Here is a 13,422-nt window from a genome sequence, read left to right on the forward strand (position 1 = left end):
TTCCAAGGTAAAACAGAATGCCACCTTTGTAGTTTTATGTATAATTCCTCCTATATACATTGGAGAATAGCATTGTATTCTTTCCTGATTCCGTTACTGTGCCATCTACGATCAATCCTAGATTTTCTTGAGCACAATAAGGCCCTGAGCCTACAAAAGCGACGTTGAGTGGTCCCCTGTACAAAAACAGTATCCCATTGATCCCAAACATCAGTAGTATTCCATGCAGATACAAGGGTCCCCCCTTCCTCATTGCCTGCAGTGAGTAGTCTAACAAATGAAATTACCAGCAGGAATGCTTGAAGAATCAGTTTATTTCAAGGAAGACAAAGTCTGAACTCAAAATGTTGACCACAGATGGACAATACAGAGGTGCAGAGGACACAAAATTTGCTTGTGTTGTATAGCGTACAGAATCCACTAGTTTCTCACAGTTATCCTATGATAACAGTGACCAATTCCAAGAACTTCTGGACCTAAACAATGAAATTACAGCCAAGCTATAGGACAGTCAAATTTCATTAGCTCTCCTGCAAAACATTTGGAGAAAACAAAATATTGGAGGATGCGCCAGTAACAGTTAATGACATTAAAAATGATATTTATAGTAATTCCTGTAATCTAATCAAATGCAGTATATCAAATGCATTAAAGCAGCAGATGCCAACTGTGCCAGAGGGTGGGGGGTGGGGAACCAAATGTAGCCTTACAGATGTGTCATACTGTGAAACTGTATTTGCATAATAGAGAATGAATGTTGGTTTGTGATGCTTGATGGTAAATCTGATTTATACTGCCCTTAATGTTAGAGGAATCTGGACATTACTACCTTGTGAAGATCATTTTATTCAGTGTTCTCTGTTACTGGTCTTTCCCCAAGGATTTTGTGTGTGTCGGGGGTGGGGGAAAGAGAGAAAGATCAGTTTATGAACTTGACCAAAAATTCCCATTGATTTCACTGGGGCTTTTGGATGTCAAAGAATGGGGGCTCTGGACGTTTATACCTAGATAATTTTTGCTACTAGTCATAATATTACTGTCTGGGACTACTCTGTAATGTATTTAATAAACAGCACTGAATTTTCAAACACATTTTAGCCAATACCATTTGTAGGGTGAGAATCTACAGAGCACCAGTAATTAATAATACACTTTCTTAGCTTAATTGCTGTTTTTAATATTTGGTTAGCTGTTTTTAGGATTGAAAATTTCAGGAGCTTTTGTTTTAGTTTTAATTGAGGGGTGTAGTGATGGGTGAGGGGGACCTGAAGAGATGAGGCTTTGTAACAGTACTTTGATATTGTGCAAAAGAGGATGCTATTGTTACGTGACCTTGCTGTCTGTCTATTGGTCTATAGCACAACTAGGCACAGTCCCTGGAAATAAGACAGAAGGGGGCAGCTCATTAAACAAAAGAGCCATCCGCTCTTCCAGCAATAAGCAGAACACAGGCAACTCACCTCCTATTGTTACATTCCCACTTTCTCGCAGAGATAAGAAAAACAGATACAACTGACTTTCAAAAAAAGAAAAGGAGTACTTGTGGCACCTTAGAGACTAACAAATTTATTTGAGCATAAGCTTTCGTGAGCTACAGCTCACTTCATCGGATGCATTCCTACAGCTCACTTCATCGGATGAAGTGAGCTGTACCTCACGAAAACTTATGCTCAAATAAATTGGTTAGTCTCTAAGGTGCCACTAGTACTCCTTTTCTTTTTGCGAATACAGACTAACACGGCTGCTACTCTGAAAACTGACTTTCAGTTACTTCCCGAGCCTTTCCAATAGGGAGGAGCTACACCTCTTGGGTGTGAGCCAAGACACAGTCATGCACCCAGTCAATACAATGACTGTTATGTGATGCCCCTGTGTCAAGAAACGTAAGTGTATTGGTAGGAATATAGAAATCACCAGTGCCACCTGTTTGTGAATATGCAACTTTTAAAAACTTTCTTATTTACATAATTCCATATATGGTCTGTTTTTGTTTTAATTATTTCAAGAAAGGATGTTTGTAAATTGGGAGACAAGCATGGTCTACAGGTGAGAACACAGGCGTGGGAGGCAGGAATTTCTGGATTCTAATTTCAGCTTCTACTTCCTCTGTGTCAGATTCCCCTTCCGTAAAATGAAGCTAACACATAATTGTAAAGAGCTTTTAAATTGAAAGCATAGAGTGTACTATTAATAAGGGTGAAATTTGCCCACGGTGTGGGAGTTCAGTGCAAGGTCCTTGCAACCACTGTATGCCTGCATTTGGGCTGGTTGGGGGGAGTTGCAGGCATAGCAGCAGTGTGGTACGGCTTGCATATGCCACCTTGGAAGAGGACTCTGAACTAGACTGTAAGCTGTTTGGGGCAGGGGCTGGCTTTTTGTTCTTTGTTTTTTACAGCACTGAGGATAATGGGGTTCTGGCCCATGACTGGGGCTCTTAAGTGCTATGGTAATACAAATAATAAATAGTAAGAATCCTACATAGGCCGCTGTGGAGAGATGTGATGGGCTGTTGTGTTCATGAAGCTTTACGCACTTTTCACTCGTTAGACTAGCAGTTAAAGTGGGCCTGCTAGGCCTCAATTATTACACCAAGGGGCAGAGCAGGGGAGGATGGACAGGATCTATGATTATGCAGGTCCAGTGACTCTAACATTCTGGTACAAGCAGCGTGAAGGTGCTATGGCCACTACTTCAGCTCATTCAATCACAGTAACAGCCTTGGGCTAGGGTGGGGAGCTGCCCTTTAATCCCAGGTCCTTACCCTGGGTTCAGGGTGGTGGATTTCAACTGCACAGTGCATTTTACCTGACATAGCACCCACACAGGCTCTTTGCAGGAGAAATGAATTTCCCTTTGTATGCTGTAATTTGGATGAAGGTATTAACTTTAAAATTAGTCACAGAGAGCACTGGGAAAAGAAGTGTTTTTTTTTTTTTCCTAGAAAAGGATTCCAGGTAAGCTTTAATTCTTGGTGGAATAATGTTTGCACTGCTCTGTGTCAAATACGTTTTGCAGGCTTTGAGATGATAAAACAGCATGGATTTAAGGCTAGACTATGTCACATAATCTGATATTGAAGTCTGCTCATAGCAAAAATCTGTCTCCTTCTCTAGTTTAGTGGTTGTTTGTGCTTCCATAAAGACCAATGGTTTCATAGTAAAAGCTCCAAGATAAAAATTCACTCTGGCACTAAGTGCTAATGCTGCATAAGTATACTGAATAGTTTTGGTACAAATTCTTTAAGACAGAAGATTGTCTAGAATTTCAGCCAAGGAACCAAATCCATCCCTGGGACTTCCACACTTGGCCGATATGGTCTATTGCCCAAATAATGGAATACATTCCTGACTCTTTTTTTTTATAGAGCATACCAGGAATACCTGCATGTCTGCGCACATATGAATCCCCAAAGATAGATTCTACAAGAAAAATATTCTAGCAGCATTTTTTTTTTTTTTTTGTTAACTGCAGTGTGTTCCCTACACCTGCAGTGGTACTGTAAAATGAGCCAAATATGTCAAAAGGTGAGCCTCAGTGGGGTTGGGTCACGATTATGTCCCTTCTGGGCAGTCTCGTCATTTATGTGCAGAGCCGTACAAGCTGCCACATCCCTCCTACATCTTCTAGTTTCAGTGACTTTCTGTTCAGCCACGTGAATAAGGCTCTGCTCTGTATTTAGGAAAGTCGTCTCTATTTCTGCTTTCTCACTGTCACTTTTATTTCTAATAAATGGCAAGATGAGATTTTTTTTTTTATTGCTGAACTCAGAAAGAGACTTGAACCAGACAAACCCTTAAAAGGTGAAACAAGTTGAATGTATAGCAACATGAATATGTTTCCCAGAGATCTGTATGTCTTAAGGCAGTATTAAATGCTTTACGCTCCATTTAGAGTAGATCTGATGTGTGGTAAAGCAAACCAAAGCAGTGATGTTTTCTTGGGTTTTTCCATTCTTTTATCTCAGTCGGTATATGATTTTGACTTCATGCCTTTTAAATGATGCTTTTGATAAATCAGATTATTTTTAAAAGATTGAGAGATACAATATCCATGTTGTATCTTGATTATCATGGAGGCTGACCATTTGGAAAGACCATATTAAAGGAAGATCAAGAATTAGAAACAGCTAGCAACTGGTAAACCTAACCTACAAATTTCAGCTTTACAGAGTGAGCCACTCTAAAAATAGCCTCTAATTGTCTTCTGGCTGTTCTAGCAGCACAGTGAAAACATAAGTGGTTGAGCAATATCAACAAAGAAAGGGCTCCATGTCTATTTTAAAAAAGTGTTGTGGTTTCAGAAAGTTCTAATTAAAAAAATAAAACAAAGGCCACGCTCTCTGAAGTGTAGGTACAAGTTAACCTTTTTTAATTGTATTCGCTCTATTTATTTTACCCCCGTAAGACTGCATACGCTGCATTCCAGATATCCCCTGGCATGCTGTAAATGGAAAACCTAGCTCTCCTCCTTCCAGAATTGCATGAGAACCCACCTAGTGAAGTTTTCTAGACTCAGTATGTTAAAGGGAAGTAATGAATGTCTTCTTTTTAAGCAGCCTCTCTGCTAGTTAAGTCACTGAGTTTTTCCTGTCTCCTTTTTAATGGGAGTGGAAATAGGGGTGGCTCTGGTTGTGGTATTAAATTAATCTGGGAAGATATTTTGAAGTGGTTTTGGGTGGGTGGGTGTGTGTGTGCATAATCCAGAAATCTGTAGATGTTACAATTCTCTCTTTTTGATTTAAATCATTTGTGTGTGACAGGGGTATACAGGATTCAAATACAGCAAGAGGCAAAATTAAGATAACATAATTCCACATATACATGATAATTCTTGGTAAAGAATCATTATCAAAGGAAACCGTCCAAGTATGACATTGAAACAACAACAAAAAAACCTTTTAAAGTAATTTTAAAACAAACACCTATTAGCTAGGGATAGCTGAGACAAACTACCAGTTCTTTAGCCGCAAAGGTTCCTGGATTATGATGTGGGGTTGGAAACCCAGTGAGACTGTGCATGCATTTAAAAAAAAAATGTATAGAGGATCTCTGAGTACCCCTGACTTCAGAGGTCCATTCGAAATAGTGGTATCGGGACAGACCTCCTGGTCAAGGCTGAAATAAATGCTAGATTCCAAACTGTGAATTCTAACATTGGGAGCATCTCCATTTTGACCTTGAACACCTGTTACCTACTCTGCAAGCAGAAGATGGATGGGGGCACACAGGATTGTTAGGGCTTCAAGCGTGCCCCATGAAATCCAGTGCACTGTGTGCTGTAGGCATTCCCTTACTGGGTAGTGAGCTTGCCCAGCACAAGCAGAATTCCATAGATTACTTTGAGGGTCCAGATTTTCAGCTGGTGTAAGGTGACATATCTCCACTGACTTCAATGGAACTACACCAGTTTACACCAGGTGTGGATCTGGCCCCTATTGTCCTTACATTGCATGGGCAAATTGTGCAGGAAAGACAATGATGATGGGATTCATAGAAGTAAATCTTCCTTGTACTAAAGGAAGAACCAGACCTCTTCACAACTTTGTAGTTAATAAGTCGTTCCCTTTCCTTGATTATACAGAACTTTTATGTCTCACAGAAGTATGGCTAACAGAGCCTTTAATTACTCAGAAATGCTGAGACAATGCAAAACTGGCATTCATAAATCATACATTAGGGGCATATTAACAAAGAGCACATTTAAACCATTAATGGGATATTTGAAACTTCCTGGACTAGATAGAATCAGTCATATACATGCCATAGAAATACATATATAATAATCCTACAACCATGTATCACACTTGACCCAGGCACTCAACTCTTACTGATGTTGTTAAGAGCTCTGTGTGGCTCAAGAACTGTACTTGGCCTAAAATATTCACTCCCCCTAAATATCTGAAGCATATGCCTGTACAATTTGTATGTCAAAGTGGCAAATATATATTGGACATTGAGAAACAGATGGCAAAAATAAATATTCCTAGGCATAATCCAAAAGATGAGTGTAGGGTCTAAATTGTAAATTTTGTACAGTAAACTGATTTGTTTTCACTAATTTATAGATTTCAAGGCCAGAAGGGACCGTTGTGATCATCTAGTCTGATCTTCTGTATAAAACAGGCTGTAAACTTCCCCAAAATAGTTCATAGAGCATATCTTTTAGAAAAACATCCAATCTTGATTTAAAAATTGTCAGTGACAGTGAATCCACCATGACCGTTGGTAAATTGTTCCAATGGTTAATTACCCTCATTGTCAAAAATGTACACCTTATTTCCATTCTGAATTTGTCTAGCTTCAACTTCCAGCCACTGGATCATGTTATACCTTTCTCTATTAGATTGAAGAGACCGTTTTAAATATTTGTTCCCTATGTAGGAAATATAGACTGTAATCAAGTCACCCCTTAACCTTCTCTTTAAGCTAAATAGATAGACTCAAAGAGCTCAGTCATGATAAAGCATGTTTTCTAATCCTATATTCATTCCCATGGCTCTTCTCTGAACTCTCTCCAATTTATTAACATCATTGTTATATTGCAGGCACCAGAACCGGACACAGTATTCCAGCAGTGGTTGCACTAGTGCCAAATAAAGAGGTACTCCTACTTGAGATTCCCTGTTTATGCATCCCGGATTGCATTAACTTTTTTGGCTACAGCATTACATTGGGTACTCCTGTTCAGCTAACTATCCACCACAAACCCAAATCTTGTTCAGTCACTACTTCCAAGGATAGAATTCCCCATTGTGTAAGTGTGGCCTACATTCTTTGTTCCTAGATGTATACGTTTACATTTAGCTGTATTAAAACACCTATTGTTTGCTTGTACCCAGTTTACTAGGTGATCCTGATCACTGTGAATCAGTGACTTGTCCTCGTTATTATTTACCACTCCCCCAGTTTTTTGTCCTCTGCAAACTGTGAGTGACAATTTTATGTGTTATTCCATGTTTGTAATCTACATACTGTGTGCCATGTTAATTTATCGTTGTTCTATTTTTAAAATCAAAGTATAACTTCTCTCCTAGATCTTTTAAATCACAGCCCCATAGGGAGTGAATGGCAGGAGGGGAGTTTTTCACCTGTAGGTCACTGATTTGAATTCAACATAAGTTGACAGTGCAAGAAAGTAGTTGTCATCTGCCTGATGGCTTGGTGGCCTATGCGATAATGAAACCAAGGATTGATTAGGCTTGAAGGCTGCGTGACTTGCCCTTACTAGGCTTGGTCTCTCTAGTTTGGGGATGAGGCTCCTTGACAGGGTAACACGGGGAAGTTTACACTGTTGTTGTCCTTGTGCTTATTAGATAAACCGAGAACTTCATTCCCCAACACGGTCCATATGGCATTTTCATGAACACAAATTTGATTAAAGAAATTGAAGACACTCCCTTCCCCCAACTCCTATGATGCAAACAGAGTTGGCCACACATTGTTTATAAATTAATAGATACTATGCATGGTACAGTACTTCTAAAATACGTGTAAAGGTACAAAGGGAAGATACACCACTTGTCAAAACAGAGTTCTATATGTTAAACGTTCCTACTTTTAGTTTCATTTTACCACACACACAAATCCCTTCACTCCAAAGGTAGTACTTTGTGCATAGTCCATACCCTCAGACCTGAGATGGATGGATGTTCAGATAGTCAATTGTTAGTAGCAATGGTGGGTATACAGCATGTGGAGTATTTTCATCTCCATGGTTTTTTTTCTTCTTTTTTTGCTGCCTCAGGTAGAATGTATGGAATACTTATTTGTATGGGTCACTTATCTGCAAACCAGCCTATCTCTGAAATTGCTGTATAATCACAATGGCTCGTAACGAGAGGCTAAGCCTCACCAATGAAATCCTCTCTGTTTTATTTGGTCAAAAAAGAAGAAAAATTTTTATGTTGGATAACTTTTCTCTTCTCCCCTCCTGTCCAGCAGCCCAATGGCACGTGGAGCCGAGCATAGGTGTTGGGAGGAAAAGAGAGGATCTGTTCTGGAGACATGTAGCGCCTTCAGCCCAGTCCCGTAGAATGGTGGGGGAGGAGCCAGAGGCCCCTACCTTCAGGTGGCTATTTATTCCATTGAAAGTATAGAACAGTGCTGAGATCAGCTCCCGCTTGCAGGCTGATGTTTCAGTCTCCCTTGGTGTTGGACCAGTCTGCGTACAGGCACCGGTGATCTGATTCTCTGTGAATTGTGGGGCTCTCCAATGGATGCAGTAGTGAAGAAGAAGGGCAGGGCAGTGATTCCTTGTCTGTGTGTATCCACTGGCCATTCTTCCCAGTGGAGGGAGACCACACTCATCATGTGGGATTGTACAGTTGGAAGACTGCAGTCATGAATACAGAGTGGCTCTGCTGCCACTCTGTGGGCTGAGGGTTTGTCCCCGCTTCCGTCCCTGCAGAGACCCTCAACATACGAACTAGCCATTTGTGCTATGCGCAGGAATAAAGCATTTGGCCCTATGAATCCGACAGAATAAACTGAGTAAAAGAACTTGTTAAACTGCTCATTATATTTGATTTCATCAGCTTCGGAGGACAGTGAATCACACCGTGCTTAGGAGCAATGTGTCTCAAATGCTCATGGCTGTTAGGGTGCAACCTATTTCTTTCTCTCTCTGATTAGATTGTCATGCATATTGGTAAATTGCATTGTTTGTAGATTATATTGTGTTCTTGCGGCATAATACTTGGACTGCATCATTTTATAAAATGTTTAAAAATAAAGGATGGGCTTATATTGTTCCAGTGATGCATCTAATGCAATGCAATAATAAATGCATGTAGAAGTAATGTGCCTGAGGATGATTTTGGGCACCATGCAAAGGTCACTGTCTTCAGACTCTAATTTCCCAGCAAATGTGACATTTAAATTGTATATCATTAAGATCACAAGAAATGTATTTATATCCTCTGTTACGGGGATCATTTTTACACACATTACATGTTTGGTATATTATGTGCTACTTGGATCACAGTGCATTTACATCATAATATAATGTCATGTGCCATCCCCATGATATTGTGTGCTAGGCACAGAGTGTCACTCATTTGCGAGTTGTCTTTGTATGAGCTGTCACAAAGCAACTGGGTAGTGCCAACGTTACTGGAGATGTTTTTAAAAGGGTTGGGCAAATAATCCAAACCTGAACCAGGAAAAGGGGAAGTCATATTAAGAAATATACATTTGTGCACATGCAGGCATACATATGAACTGGGTGCTGAACCATTTCTCCAGTGTTAGCTTTAATGTCTACAACTCTCATTGGAACGTAGCGTCCAAGAAATGACGTTTCAACACCTCTAGGAATTGCACTTTTTTTTGGAACCAATAAGAGGGCTTGAGTTGGGCGTTTAATGAGGCTGCTCGTTTAATGTATCTAATTAGTAGTTTTTACCATCCTTCTATTTCTTTGATTTAAAACGTGTTTTGGCTTTGTAAACTTTAAAGCCATTATTATTCATCTAAGACAAACTGTATTATGGGAGGTGCTTTTTTGGTCCTATTTAGTATATATGAGTTGATAATTTCAAGGCACGCTGTCTGGAAGCAGGCTTAAATATGCTAGAATTATTTGCAGGGGCTTCATTATTCTCTAACTTGATTATACATATACACATTGTATATTTGGGGTTATTTACCTTTTATAACGTACCTTATACATTTAGTGCTGCACAAATCCTAAAACAGCTACAAAATCACTTTCTACTATCTTCATGACCTCATGGCGTAAGAATCAGGAACTGAAGGAATACTAGTTTGCTTCCGAAACTGAAGATAAACTAAAGTTCGCTAGTTTCAGAGTAACAGCCATGTTAGTCTGTATCCGTAAAAAGAAAAGGAGTACTAGTGGCACCTTAGAGACTAACCAATTTATTTGAGCATAAGCTTTCATGAGCTACAGCTCACTTCATCGGATGCACGATGAAGTGAGCCGTAGCTCACGAAAGCTTATGGTCAAATCAATTGGTTAGTCTCTAAGGTGCCCCTAGTACTCCTTTTCTTTTTTTGTAAAGTTCACTAGGCATTTCTCCAAGTGTTTAGCTCTTCTTTTCTTCTGCTAGAGGACTGGGGAGGATGGAGGAATCAAATGATTTTAATAAAGCCTGTAGAAACATTTGGTTTGTTGTCTTTTAGGACCTGAGACAAAGCCTAATAGATTTCTTCCATTGATTTAAATGGGCTTTAGAGCAGACACTAAGAGCTTTCCTTTTCCCCCCAAATCATATTTCTTTATATTAAAATTTCTGCCTAATACACTGACCTCTCTTTTCCCACCCTTGTTTTTTCAATCTCTTACTTCTGTTCCTCATTCTCTTTTCTCTGTTCATTTTATCTTTCCCTCAACATCTCTGGTCTGTCTTCGTGATTTTTCAGTTTTCCTCCCCAACCACTGACCCCACTGAATTCATTCTGCATGATTACACTCCGCAAATATGCTGCCATTGTTGCAAGAAGCTTCTGTCCATCATAGCTCATGATTGTACAGTACTCGTGTGTCTACATATTGATTTTCATCCAGAGATCTCAAAGCACTCTATAAAGGAGATTAGGTATGAAATCTTGGCCACACTGACATAAATGGGAGTTTTGCCATTGACTTCAGTGGGACCAGGATTTCACCCTATGTAACACTGGGGAAATAAGGGATAGGGAAACTGAGGCACAATGAGGTTAATTGGCTTGCCTATGATCATACCGTTAATCAATGGTAGAGTCAGGAATAATGGTCAGGTCTTCTGACACCCACTGGACCACACTGCATCCACTAATCAGAAGCCTATGTGGAAGCTTCAAAATCTAAAGCTAATCAATTTTGATCTCTAGGACCAGTGGGGCTCAGCTCTGAGCTGTATTTCAGGATGTGGCATTTGAGCCTCCATAGCTGGTGCCTATGAGAACATCCTCTTTCATTGTAGAACTAGGAATGCCTGACGGGCAGATTTCACTGTGAAAGGCTGCTTCTCCAGCTGCTTGCTAATTGTGCTAGAGGTTCCTTTTGCCACAGGGACTTGGCTGTTTTACTGTGAAGTACAGTATAGTGCATGTATAATTAATAGATATGTCACTGGGGCAGCTTTTGAAAGCATTTGCATTGTGGATGGGGCAATAATAACGCTACTCCTATCTGAGGACTGTGTCTTTAAAACCTGGAGTCAGTCAGGCTACTGCCAAACAAGTATAAAAAGCAGTAGTTGCTGTTCTTCTGGGATGTAGGGGCATAAACAATGGAATATAAGGTCACCAGCAAGCCCTGCTCTTAGCGCTCTGTTGGCATCATTGATGTCCCTGGTGCGTAAACAAGGAAAGGATCGATTAGCCATGTTCATGTTAAGCTCCTTTCAAAACTCTGGACTGAAAAATAATGATTAATGTTAAAGTCCTTCCCCATCCCCCCAAAGGTGCTTTGGAGATTGCACAAACCATAACAGTCAAAATATTAAATGACCAATTGCATCGTAAAATTCAGGGGTTTGAGGACTCCTGGAAGTTTGCACCCACGCTTAGAGGGAGAGTTTGAGGCAAAGGGCCATAGAGAGCAAGGTCCATATCTGGAAGGGCCACCATTCCACTACTGTGACCTCTGTAAACCTCAGGAGAGTGTGATGTATGTTTACACACACGCACACACACACAAAATGGGCAGTAAGGGCCAGATTTTCAAAAGTATTAGGCGTCTATCTGCATATTAGAGTCCCTAAACTATTAAAAATCAATTAGAGAATTAGGTACCTGACATGCTTAGGTGCTTTTGAAAATCTCACCAGATGCATATCTGCTTCTTTAGAAGCCTAAACACGTCTGAAAATCTGGCCCTAATACCTCAATGGGGAAATGCTCAGGAGAGCCACATCCCTGCCTGTAACAGTTTTAAATGCCAGCGGAGCACACTTTAAAAATAATAAATAAATGCATAAAAGAGACTTTTACATTCATGAATCTACGAGGCAGTTACACCCAGTGAAAGAAACAAAGGCTCTTTGAAGGCTAAGTGGTGCCGCGCTCTCTCATGGTAATTGGTACCTCGCCGTGCAGGGAGTTCTGTTGAAGGAAGTGGTGCTATTTGCTCTGAATGAGGCAGCACCATTTCACTCTACACTAAACCAAATTTTCACTGTCCTAGTCTGGCTTTAGTAAAATCTTATGCAACTAAATTCAGTCAACGTTGGATTTATTTTCATTATTATAGGGCATACAGAGCCTGTTTCTGATTCCTCTTCTCTATGTTTACACGGATGTGGTGATTACACCAGCACGAGACGAGAATCAGGCCCATCGTCTTTAAAGATAACAGCCAACTTCATTGTTGCTGTCTCTGAACAGTCATGTTCAGAAAGCTCTGGTTCATTACACAGGCGGACAAGCTGATGTGGGTTGCGTGGACGGTTCAGGTTGCTGCAGGCAGGTGGGTTTACACGTAAGCTGGAAGCAGTCTCCCAGTCCAGCTGCACATTCCTGACTAGCAAAATATCTTGGCTGATGTCAGCCTGCTACTCAGATGTTGTGTAAAACAGCTCTCTGCAAGATTTTTGGCTTCTACCGTGCATAGTGGGCAAACTTCTCAGCTTGCCAACCTACTGGTTTTGGCTTGACTACAGTTGGCTTCTCTACAGTGGCTGTTTAGAGCTGTCTCGCTGCTACATTAGCTTCTAGGAAATCTGATGTCTGTGTGACCTGTCCATCTTGTTGGCTCTCTTCAGAACTGCCTGACGACTTCTCTGCTACTTGTGATAGAAGAAACTTTCCGACTGACTCTCCAACTACCTTCTCTGTTATTAAAATGTAAAGCAAGAGTGCCATTTCAGAACAATTCTGTGTACCAAGGGGGCACCAAGTACTTTTTTTACTTTATGCATCTGAACACCCAAAGTAAACGCGGGAATTTCCCTGTATCTTTTCTGTACAGATAGAGTGAAGGGTACAAAATAGTGGACAGTGGAAATAAATTCTTGAGGAGAGAAGGGGCGTCATCCAGGAGGTCAAGTAGCAAGCTGATGAAAGCCGATGGTGAGGTTAAGCCACCATTAAATATAGGAGAATCATAAGAACCATTGGTGAGCAGATTATGAGTACAAGCTGTGAGTTATCACTTTTATGTGTCAAAGGACATGCATTTTGATATCTAGTACAGTTTGTCTCTTCCTATGACCTAAGCAGAGATGCCTTTATCCGAAATCATTAATTAATTCTTCTCGATTGGGGCAAGAACCTGTCCTGAATTTTCTTCTCAAGGCTTCATTCTGGTGACTATTCTCCTCACCCATCCCCCTTTGGAGTATTCCTTGGATATTTCTCCATACTCAACAATACATAATGTGCATCTTGGATGAATGCATCTGATATTCTAACTTCAGCACTGACAGGACTCAGATACAAGTTTGAAAACACAAAAGGAAAGACTTTTATCTCTCAGCGT

The 13,422-nt window shown here is 40.4% G+C and overlaps 1 long non-coding RNA gene across 1 annotated transcript in view; it reads left to right on the plus strand.

The window, feature by feature from the left end:
* LOC140915904 (uncharacterized) overlaps positions 1–8,797 on the plus strand; it is a 32,956-nt gene extending 24,159 nt beyond the window's left edge. Inside the window, exons 2-3 of the long non-coding RNA XR_012160319.1 lie at positions 6,545–6,600; positions 7,938–8,797. This is a non-coding gene — a long non-coding RNA (uncharacterized lncRNA). The remainder of the gene's footprint in view (positions 1–6,544; positions 6,601–7,937) is intronic.
* Positions 8,798–13,422: the final 4,625 nt, after the last annotated feature.

This window comes from Lepidochelys kempii, chromosome 1 (assembly GCF_965140265.1).
Source record: "Lepidochelys kempii isolate rLepKem1 chromosome 1, rLepKem1.hap2, whole genome shotgun sequence".
Classification (NCBI taxonomy): domain Eukaryota; kingdom Metazoa; phylum Chordata; order Testudines; family Cheloniidae; genus Lepidochelys; species Lepidochelys kempii.